An 11,398-nucleotide genomic window follows, 5' to 3' on the forward strand; every position below is an offset into this window, starting at 1 on the left:
ACGATGGCGTGGTGTGGGAGGAAAGGAAAAGGGATTGGGAGAAGACAGCGATGCCACTCACCAGGCAGTTTTGAAAACTGCGCCAACGGCACCGAAGCGTGGGCGGTAGTGATGGGCCCTTCCAGGTTTATGGCTACCGTGAAGTGCCGCGCGAGCCGGCGAACCGCCTCGTCTCAGACAAAAAAAACACCTACGCACGATCGCCCGTGCGACTTCGAGATCGGACGGCTCTCAGAGCGTGTGCTCGCGTGAGCAAACCAGCATCCAAGCACTTTTTAGCATTTAGGATAATAAAGGGGCGGCAGTCTTTGGGGCAATAATTTAGGGGACCCTGGCCTTGAGCTAGTGCGGGATGTTGCGTGTACGAGAGAGCACTCGATATGGACTGTAGATTATTCGTTCAAGGAATGCCATGTTACCAGATCGGGACGGAAGCAGTTCCATCAGCACAGATATGGTAATATTCTGCTGGGTTCTCAATACAGTGAAAAGCACGCACACGAGGGTTTGCTTGGTCACTATCAAGCGCAAGATAGAAAAAATAACCGCGGGCAAGATCACGAACGAAAAGCTTCAAAAAAAAAAGGAGAAACGAAAAGCTCCAAAGAACAAAAAAAAGAGAAACCAAAGCAGAAGAACCAAATCAAATAAATATCGAAACCCAAAAATAAGAAAGTGGAGAAAATAAGAAAACGAAAACCAAAGAAGACAAAAAGGAGTTCAAAGAGTTATAAAATATTCAGACTTTAAGTTCGGGATCAGATGGTGAATCATGGGGATGCCCCAGTGTCGTAACAGGCTTATTGGGACGGGCACCCCTCTCGCATAATTAAGCGAGCCTGTACCACTCCTCATTTCCCTTTTGCTGCCTGAAGGATCATGCTCTTCAACGGCGCACCCCGTCCCCTCTTTAAGCACCTTGCCTCCACTCGCTCGCCCCCTGCTGCCGAGGTGGGACTAAAATCTTTCCAACCCCGCTGAACCCTCTCCTGGCTGGGTGGTGCTGGGCAGTTTTTCAGGATGCCACGGGCCCTCAAGGCCTGTACAATAAGTCGGCCGTCACTCCTGAACCACAGGCTGGCCTATTATGATTTGGAATCATCGACAGAAATTACAACCAACGGGGATGTAGCTCAAATGGTAGAGCGCCCGTTTTGCATGCGGAGGCACGGGGTTCGATCCCCCGCATCTCCACATTTGTTTTTCGCCACTGGTCTTTTTCTCTTCCTTTTCTCCTTGGTGGAAAAGAAACTCTTTTTCCGAGTTTTTGTTGTCAACGTTGGTGTCCTTGTTTTCTTCCTCTTTGAGAGCAGATGTTTCCATGGTTTGTGGATCCAAGCCTCCAACTTCTTTCCTTTTTCTGTTGCTATGGCAAGTGATATTCTTTCTTTTTTTTTGGCGACTACTACGAATCATCCGACTTATTTCCTAGCGAGTCACTGACCCTTCTCTCTTGCGTCGCACTCAACCAGCCCCCCTGCTTCGATCTCACAGCACCGCATGTCGCCGCAGCACCGGAGAGCCGCCCTGACCAGAGCTCCACAGCAACACCAAAACGCTACGTCTAGCGGCCGGCGAGCGCTCCGGCGGAGCTGCAATGGAGCAAACGGCGAGCGCTCCAATGCAACACCAAAAGCTTCCCTCGAGAGCCGCCGGCGACGTTGCATCGAGCCACTGCGGCGCTGCACTGAGCCGTCGGCGAAGCTCCAATGCAGCCGCGGCGGAGCTCCAACGACCCCGGCGGCGCTCCATTGCAGCCCCGGCCGCGCTTCATTGCAGCGCCGGCGATGACAGCGGATGCTGCGATGCAGCACGCAACGGCCATGGCAAAAGTTGCGATGCAGCGCACGATGACGACGGCGTAGGCTGCTTCGCCGGAGCTGCAATGGAGCAGCGGTGCAGCGACGCGAGGCGAGGACGGTTTGCAGCAGCGAAGAGCATGGTGCGTAGGAGCAGGCATAGCAGAAACGTGAGCGGTGGCGGCACCGGTGACGATGGCGCTGCCATGGCTGTGTTGTGCCGCAGGAAGAAGAAAAACGAGGAGAAGAAACGAGCGGCTCAACGCGTGCAGGAAAGAGATCTCCATGCAGCATTGAGCGCTGCACAGTAGCTTCGAGAGCCGCCGGCGAGCACTACAACGCAGCAATGGGAGCCGCTGGCGAAGTCTCCATTGGAGTACATAGCACTACACTGCGGCTTCGAGAGCCGCCGGCGAGAGCTTCATCGGAACACCGAGCGCTGCACTTCTGAGTCGATGTGGCCTTTTCCTCTGTTTCGATAGCACTGCACTTTTTCCTCTGTTTCGATAGAGCCGGTGGCCCGGGAAGGGCTCAGCCGTGCTGTCCCTCGTGTAGCGCCGGTGGCCGACTGATGGGTGGTTGTGGCTTCTTCAGCGAAGGAATGGGAATAGGAAGAGAGCACGAGGAGAAGATAAGATGGAAAAGACAAAGGAAAGCGATGCGTCTCAAACAGTGGCCACGTGGCGGACGCAGGAGGAGGCTTGCGTTTGGCTGTTTTCATCCGACTTAAATTAAACATTTTTCTTTTTTTTCTCTTCATCATGACATCCTGCATATACATAGGAATTGTAGAAAAGAAATCAATCCACGTATATAGAATCACTAGATTATGATAGGTGCGCGTTGCTGCGCCCGTCCATTTTCTCGATAGAATATGATAGGAATTTTTGTACATATATGATGACATCAAACACACACAACAAACTGCCAAAACATAGAACATTTCTAAATCATTCAGCAAAAAGGTTGAACTACCAGCTGTTCACTAAATGGTACAAGTTGACATCAATGAATACATTGTTACAACAGATCTGAAACATTGTTGGCCCTATCCAAAATGAGAAAATACAAACACAGATCCTCTGATAAACAACTAATACGTTATAGAGGTAGTACTGTCATATAGGGGGGAAACACATGTCAATCAAGTTCTCCGCTGATCTCGAAGTTCCATTTCTCAAAAGAAAAAAAATCCCTTGCAGGCAACTAAGCTGCACCTGCAAAGAAGACTTGTGTACTTTGAATCAAAGTTGAAATGAAGGTGATTCTTTGTTCTTGGATAGATATTTCAATTCATATAAAAATTCATGTTGATTCCATGCATATATCTTCATTCACAATAAAAAAAAATACCTTCATCCAAGAAAGTGAAAAATAAAGCATGTACTTTTATGAGGAAGCACATCTAGTGATTTGTTTTACAGTAACTTCATAATTTGTTTTTCAGTAATTTCAATGGTGGCACAGTGGAGTGATACAGAGCAATCACTGGTAAATAACCAAGAATGGAAGAAAAACACATAAATATACAACTAATAAAAGAAGTGTTTGGCCTATGTAACCTTGCAGTTTACCACAACTCCAACTGGAGGAGCAGGGTGATGCATGAAATAAGGGTGACAAATTGATTTATGTAAGAAAAAACAAGCAAACCTTTCGTGGACGTCGATTCAGTTGCGCAAAAGCTTCTAAATCAGAACAACCCATGTAAACAAGGTCTGACCCTACCAGCTTCTTAATACATAAACCAATCATCTGAATATATAGGCTATATAAGCCAGTCTGTACCCAGAGAATGGTTAAGCTGAACAAATATAGAGAAATCTACCAATTATCCTCCTACTCTGTATTATTCCTGTTCTTCTCCAAGCCTTCATGGCTATCTACATAACATCTCGGCAGATCGCCAATGGCAACGGGATACTACATGAAGTAAATCCTTATGTTAACATATGACACTTTTGGTCTGTTAGCTATAGCCAGTTAAAGAACGCTGCAGATTTCACCCTTTATCAAAATGTGAAACGGTTGGTAAATAATGATTGTCTTGTCATCTAATTCCTTATTGAAACAGTACTCTCTCTTTCAACTAAAAGGTTGAGAAATGGGTGTAGGTTGGTGGTACAATCACAATTTTTTCATTAGCTGACTAAACAATTTGTGACCACAAATTTATCTTTCAGCATGAGTTTGCGTTGGAATGTTATAAGGGACTCACAAATCTTAGAGTGCCAGTAGTATCAATTTTCATGCAAAAAAATTTGTAACTCCCCTCAGTAATATTTAATGGCTGGTTATGTGCTTCTTATAATCTACTTCCACAGTATCAGCAATCTTCGCAATCGTGCAGAGAAAAGCAAGCGATTGCCTCCAATTTATAAGGTTTCAAAAACTGTATGCATCCCCTAGCCGTGTAAATTTCCGCCTTGATAAAAGAAAGGTAAAAAAAATCTGGCATCATCTTATCAGAGAGACAGGATTTCAATATAAAAAATCTGTTGTGACTTGCATCTCTTTAATAGGATGTAGATAGGATGTAGAAACAGTACCTGCATATCCCAATATTCATTTCTCAGTTGATGACTTCGATGATCCTTTTGATGCTGTGGTGAGTTCTGATTTACTTCTCCCAAAAATTACGCAACATCATGTCCTGGCAATACTTTGCAAATGTAATGCCTATGGTTTTATCACTGATCTTCCATAGTTTTCCTTTAGATGGCTTTGACCATATACTTTCTTAGTTGACCATAAAGAGTAACGTGATCTTGTAAATTTGAGCAAGTTTTGTCAGACCCAGAACACTGCTATTGTGTGATTCTCAATGCACATGATGGAGCAGCATTTCCTGAAGAAACCAAATCAAGCAATGCCAGTTTAAATATACAATCTGGAATCAACTCTGGGAGCAGTGGAGAGAACACACCAAAGGTTTACTCTCTTCCTAAATGAAGGTTTCTTTGTAACCTTTTTTAGATTCAGTACATAAGATAATATTGGTAAAGAAGATGTCCGGACATGCTCAAATTTGACTCTTCCATCAAATATTGTTTAGGGACTAAACTGTTCTGTTTTGAGACACTTCCTTCAACATTACGAGTATGTTTTGAGACACTTCCATCAACATTACGAGTACAGTACATCGTTCCTTTTCACTTTGTTTCTACAGAAATTTGGAACTGCCATTTAGAACAGATTTTATCATTACATCTCCGCATCCATTCTTTTCACTTAATTAAATGCCAACCCCTCCCTGGCTCCCTGCATATTGCCATGTTCATTGGTAGAAATTAGTGACACCGATAATAACATCAGAGATTGCAGATAACAACAGAGAGAAGTCAATAAGAGCAGGGAGAGGGAAAGCAAGACCATTGACCAGATCGAGGGTATTACCTGCAAACTTGCGAGGTTTTGGGGATGCAAGGTGGCGAATGAGGCAGGTGTAGGTGGCAGAGGTGTCGCCTCGAATCTGGTGCCCCGTGGCCCATTGCTTTGGATCTTTGAAAATATGCGCCGACGGCTATGTTTTGGTCTGCCACTCGATGGTGAAATCATCAGTTGCAGCGCCGCCATCTCCTCACCTGCATGCTACGTGAGGTGGGGGAACACCGGCACAAATCTCAGTCGCGCCACTGCCAAGGGGTAAGGCCAGTCAGATGGGTGAGGAGCAGGGAAGTGAGCAACCGTCGGGCAAGTGCGAGATCAATTGGTGGAGAAGGGGATGAAGCCAACAATTGAGGTGAGATCCAGGAGGGATTGGGATGAGCGAGGAAACTACCCAGGAGTGAGGAAGAAGAACGCGGCCAGGGCATGGGACCATGGATCGCTTCCCCTTCGTTGTTTTTTTCTCTTTCGTGTGAAACTGGAGCGACGTCGCAACCAGCTGCTATACACATGGGCTGTGCTTGGCCCGCCCGTGCCCTAGAGAGGCTGGCTGGCCCAATCAACCAGAGGAGCCCAAAAAAGTTACGGGAGTAGATGCCTCTAGGACAAACAGGCCCAGGTTGTGCCCACGTTTGCAAGATAGCAGCGACCCACACGCATCCAACAAATAGAAACTGCCAGATCGGAAAAACGGACGGCCGAAAACGCAAATCGCTGTGAGGGCAGGGATTAGAAGATACATCCATCTATTAAAACATGACAATAGAATCAGGAGATCATCAATTGTAAAACACTTTTCAGAAACCGGAGATGAGACATTGGCCCTCGCCATGAATGCCTTCTTAGAAACTGAAGTATAATTGTGTGTTTGAAGTCTGAGTGGAGCAGTTTCCAGGAGATGAGCTGCCATTATTGTCCGTGTCTCCCCATCTTTCTACCTCACAGGTGGATCGCCTGATGGCTGGATCGACGGCCCCCGATTCAACCGCACCCACTTCCGCTGGATCCTCATCAACTTGCGCCTCCGCTGGATTCCCCCACAGACCGCCCGCGTCGTCCGCATCCTCGCTGTATGGACTGACCTCGATTGGTTCCTCTCTTGAGCTTTTTCTTTACGGAGATAGGGCCGCTCACGGACTTGGGTTGAGCACAGAAAACGGGCCCAATCAACCACAGGGGTCCAAAAAAGATATGGGAGTAGCTGCCCATGCGACATGTGGCCCATTTAGCGCTAAGTCCACCATCAAACGAAGATCTAATAGTCAGGAATGTCTCCTAGATGAAATCGAACGGCCAGAAATGCTTAATTCGTGAGAGGGCAGGGATTAGGTACGGTTATACTGTCCTTAATTAATAAATTATTTTTTCTATCTCCATCAATACTATTGATAGCCTGGACAAACTAACGACCAAACAACCATGCAAAAAAAAACCCAAACATGTCACTCCATCACGCTCAACTTTGACTGGATTGACCCAACTGATAAAAGTTTTCTCCTTCTCCAACCACCTATGTCTATTTTGTCATGTCTTTTTTTGCTACCACTAAAAAATCATATCTATTTTCTCATATCTTATAATGTCACCTTTAAGTCTCCTTTTCCATACCATTTCATGTCGCCCTAGAGTCTCTCTTTTCCATGTTTGCTTTTACGTATATACTCGTGTCACCGTTAAGTCTTGTTATTCCAAGTGTTGGGGAACGTAGCAGAAATTCAAAATTTTCCTACGTGTCACCAAGATCTATCTATGAAGAAACCGGCAACGAGGGGAAGGAGAGTGCATCTACATACCCTTGTAGATCGCTAAGCGGAAGCGTTCAAGAGAACGGGGTTGAAGGAGTCGTACTCGTCGTGATCCAAATCACCAGAGATCCTAGTGCCGAACGGACGGCACCTCCGCGTTCAACACACGTACAGCCCGGTGATGTCTCCCACGCCTTGATCCAGCAAGGAGAGAGGGAGAGGTTGAGGAAGACTCCATCCAGCAGCAGCACAACGGCGTGGTGGTGGTGGAGGAGCATGGCAATCCTGCAGGGCTTCGCCAAGCACCGCGAGAGAGAGAAGAAGGGAGAGAGGTAGGGCTGCGCCGAGAGGGAGAGAAACTCATGTGTTGGGCAGCCCCTAGACCTCAACTATTTATAGGGGAAGGGGAGGGGGTTGCGCCCCCTCTAGGGTTGCCTCCCCAAGGGTGGCGGCAACCCCCATATCCCATCTGGGTGGCGGCCAGAGGGGGAAAGAGAGGAGGCGCACCTGGGGTGGGCCTTAGGGCCCATCTGCCCTAGGGTTTGCCCCCTTCCCACTCTTCCCTGTGCCTTGGGCCTTGTGGGGGGGGGGGGGTGCACCAGCCCACCTGGGGCTGGTCCCCTCCCACACTTGGCCCATGCAGTCCTCCGGGGATGGTGGCCCCACTTGGTGGACCCCCGGGACCCTCCCGGTGGTCCCGGTACGTTACCGATAAAACCCGAAACTTTTCCGGTGACCAAAACAGGACTTCCCATATATCAATCTTTACCTCCGGACCATTTCGGAACTCCTCGTGTCGTCCGGGATCTCATCCGGGACTCCGAACAACATTCGGTAACAACATACAAACTTCCTTTATAACCCTAGCGTCATCGAACCTTAAGTGTGTAGACCCTACGGGTTCAGGAATCATGCAGACATGACCGAGACGTTCTCTGGTCAATAACCAACAGCGGGATCTGGATACCCATGTTGGCTCCCATATGTTCCACGATGATCTCATCGGATGAACCATGATGTCAAGGACTCAATCGATCCCGTATACAATTCCTTTTGTCTAACGGTATTGTACTTGCCCGAGATTCGATCGTCGGTATACTGATACCTTGTTCAATCTCGTTACCGGCAAGTCTCTTTACTCGTTCCGTAACACATCATCCCGTGATCAACCCCTTGGTCACATTGTGCACATGATGATGTCCTACCGAGTGGGCCCAAAGATACCTCCCCGTTCACACGGAGTGACAAATCCCAGTCTCGATTCGTGCCAACCCAACAGACACTTTCGGAGATACCTGTAGTGCACCTTTATAGCCACTCAGTTACGTTGTGATGTTTGGTACACCCAAAGCATTCCTACGGTATCCGGGAGTTGCACAATCTCATGGTCTAAGGAAATGATACTTGACATTAGAAAAGCTTTAGCATACGAACTACGATCTTTGTGCTAGGCTTAGGATTGGGTCTTGTCCATCACATCATTCCCTAATGATGTGATCCCGTTATCAACGACATCCAATGTCCATGGTCAGGAAACCGTAACCATCTATTGATCAACGAGCTAGTCAACTAGAGGCTTACTAGGGACATGGTGTTGTCTATGTACCCACACATGTATCTGAGTTTCCTATCAATACAATTATAGCATGGATAATAAACGATTATCATGAACAAGGAAATATAATAATAACTAATTTATTATTGCCTCTAGGGCATATTTCCAACAGTCTCCCACTTGCACTAGAGTCAATAATCTAGTTCACATTGCCATGTGATTAACATTGATAGGTCACATCGCTATGTGACCAACATCCAAAGAGTTTACTAGTGTTACTAAACTAGTTCACATCACCATGTGATTAAGACTCAATGAGTTCTGGGGTTTGATCATGTTTTGCTTGTGAGAGAGGTTTTAGTCAACGGGTCTGCAACATTCAGATCCGTCTGTACTTCGCAATTCTCTATGTCATATTGTAAATGTTGCTTCCACGCTCCACTTGAAGCTATTCCAAATGGTTGCTCCACTATACATATCCGGTTTGCTACTCAGAGTCATTCGGATAGGTGTTAAAGCTTGCATCGACGTAACCCTTTACGCCGAACTCTTTATCACCTCCATAATAGAGAAACATGTCCTTTATTTACTCCAAGGAGAATTTTGACCGCTGTCCAATGATCCATTCCTGGATCATTCTTGTATCCCTTGACTGACTCATGGCAAGGCACACTTCCGGTGCGGTACACAACATAGCATACTATAGAGCCTATGTCTGAAGCATAGGGGACGACCTTCGTCCTTTCTCTCTCTTCTGCCGTGGTCGAGCTTTAACTCTTAACTTCATACCTTACAACTCAGGCAAGAACTCCTTCTTTGACTGATCCATCTTGAACACCTTCAAGATCATGTCAAGGTATGTGCTCATTTGAAAGTACCATTTAGCGGTTTTTGATCTATCCTCATAGATCTTGATGCTCAATGTTCAAGTAGCTTAATCCAGGTTTTCCATTGAAAAACACTTTTCAAATAACCCTATATGCTTTCCAGAAATTCTACATCATTTCTGATCAACAATATGTCAACAACATATACTTATTAGAAATTCTATAGTGCTCCCACTCACTTCTTTGGAAATACAAGTTTCTCATAAACTTTGTACAAACCCAAAATCTTTGATCATTCCATCAAAGGTTACATTCCAACTCCGAGATGCTTACTCCAGTCCTTAGAGGGATCGCTGGGGCTAGCATACCTTTTAGCATCCTTAGGATCGACAAACCTTTCTGATTGTATCACATACAACCTTTCCTTACGAAAACTAGTAAGGAAACTCGTTTTGACATCCAATTGGTTGATTTCATAAATGCAGCTAATGCTAACATGATTCCAACGGACTTAAGCATCGCTACAGATGAGAAAATCTCATCGTAGACAACTCCTTGAACTTGTGAAAAACTCTTTGCCACAAGTCGAGCTTCACAGATGGTGACATTACCGTTCACATCCGTCTTCTTCTTAAAGATCCATTTATCTCAATGGCTTGACGATCAACGGGCAAGTCCACCAAAGTCCATGCTTTGTTTTGATACACGGATCCTATCTCGGATTTCATGGCTTCTAACCATTTGTTGGAATATGGGCCCACCATTGCTTCTCCATAGCTCATAGGTTCATTGTTGTCTAGCAACATGACCTTCAAGACAGGATTATTGTACCACTCTGAAGTAGTACGCATCCTCGTCACCCTACGAGGTACGGTAGTGACTTGATCCTAAGTTTCATGATCACTATCATAAGCTTCTACTTCAATTGGTGTAGGCGCCACAGGAACAACTTCTTGTGCCCTGCTACACACTAATTGTAGTGACGGTTCAATAACCATATCAAGTCTCTACCATCCTCCCACTCAATTTTTCGAGACAAACTTTTCCTCGAGAAAGGACCCGATTCAAGAAACAATCCCTATTGCTTTCGGATCTGAATTAGGAGGTATACCCAACTGTTTTGGGTGTCCTATGAAGATGCATTTTATCCGCTTTGGGTTCGAGCTTATCAACCTGAAACCTTTTCACATAAGCGTCACAGCCCCAAACTTTTAAGAAACGACAACGTAGGTTTCTCCAAACCATAGTTCAAACGGTGTCGTCTCAATGGAATTACGTGGTGCCCTATTAAAGTGAGTGCGGTTGTCTCTAATGCCTAACCCATGAACGATAGTGGTAATTCGATAAGAGACATCATGGTACACACCATATCCAATAGGGTGCAACTATGATGTTCGGACACACCATCACACTATGGTGTTCCAGGCGGTATTAATTGTGAAACAATTTCCACAATGTCTTAATTGCGTGCCAAAGCTCGTAACTCATATACACATCTCTATGATCATATCATAGACATTTTATCCTCTTGTCACAATGATCTTTAACTTCACTCTGAAATTACTTGAACCTTTCAATAATTCAGACTTGTGTTTCATCAAGTAAATATACTCAACATCTACTCGAATCATCTGTGAAGTCGGAACATAACGATATTCACTGCATGCCTCAGCACTCATTGGACTGCACACATCAAAATGTGTTACTTCCAACAGGTTGCTACCTTGTTCCATCTTACTAAAACCGAGGCTTTTCAGTCATCTTGCCCATGTGGTATGATTTGCATATCTCAAGTGATTCAAAATCAAGTGAGTCCAAATAATCCATCCGCATGGAGTTTCTTCATGCGTATACACCAATAGACATGGTTCGCATGTCTCAAACTTTTCAAAAATGAGTGAGTCCAAAGATCCATCAACATGGAGCTTCTTCATGCATTTTATACCAATATGACTTACATGGCAGTGCCACAAGTAAGTGGTACTATCATTACTATATTATATCTTTTGGCATGAAAATGTGTATCACTACGATCGAGATTCAATAAACCATTCCTTTAGGTGCAAGACCATTGAAGGTATTGTT

At 45.4% G+C, this 11,398-nt stretch overlaps 2 non-coding genes across 2 annotated transcripts; one reads left to right on the forward strand and one right to left on the reverse strand.

Annotated features, from left to right (window-relative positions):
* Positions 1-754: 754 nt before the first annotated feature.
* Positions 755-860, reverse strand: LOC119351571. Its single transcript, XR_005170047.1, has one exon. It is a non-coding gene; the product is annotated as a small nucleolar RNA Z279/snoR105/snoR108 (small nucleolar RNA).
* A 262-nt stretch (positions 861-1,122) lies between these two features.
* Positions 1,123-1,194, forward strand: TRNAA-UGC. Its single transcript has one exon. It is a non-coding gene; the product is annotated as a tRNA-Ala (tRNA).
* Positions 1,195-11,398: the final 10,204 nt, after the last annotated feature.

This window comes from Triticum dicoccoides, chromosome 1B (genome assembly GCF_002162155.2).
Source record: "Triticum dicoccoides isolate Atlit2015 ecotype Zavitan chromosome 1B, WEW_v2.0, whole genome shotgun sequence".
Classification (NCBI taxonomy): Eukaryota; Viridiplantae; Streptophyta; class Magnoliopsida; order Poales; family Poaceae; genus Triticum; species Triticum dicoccoides.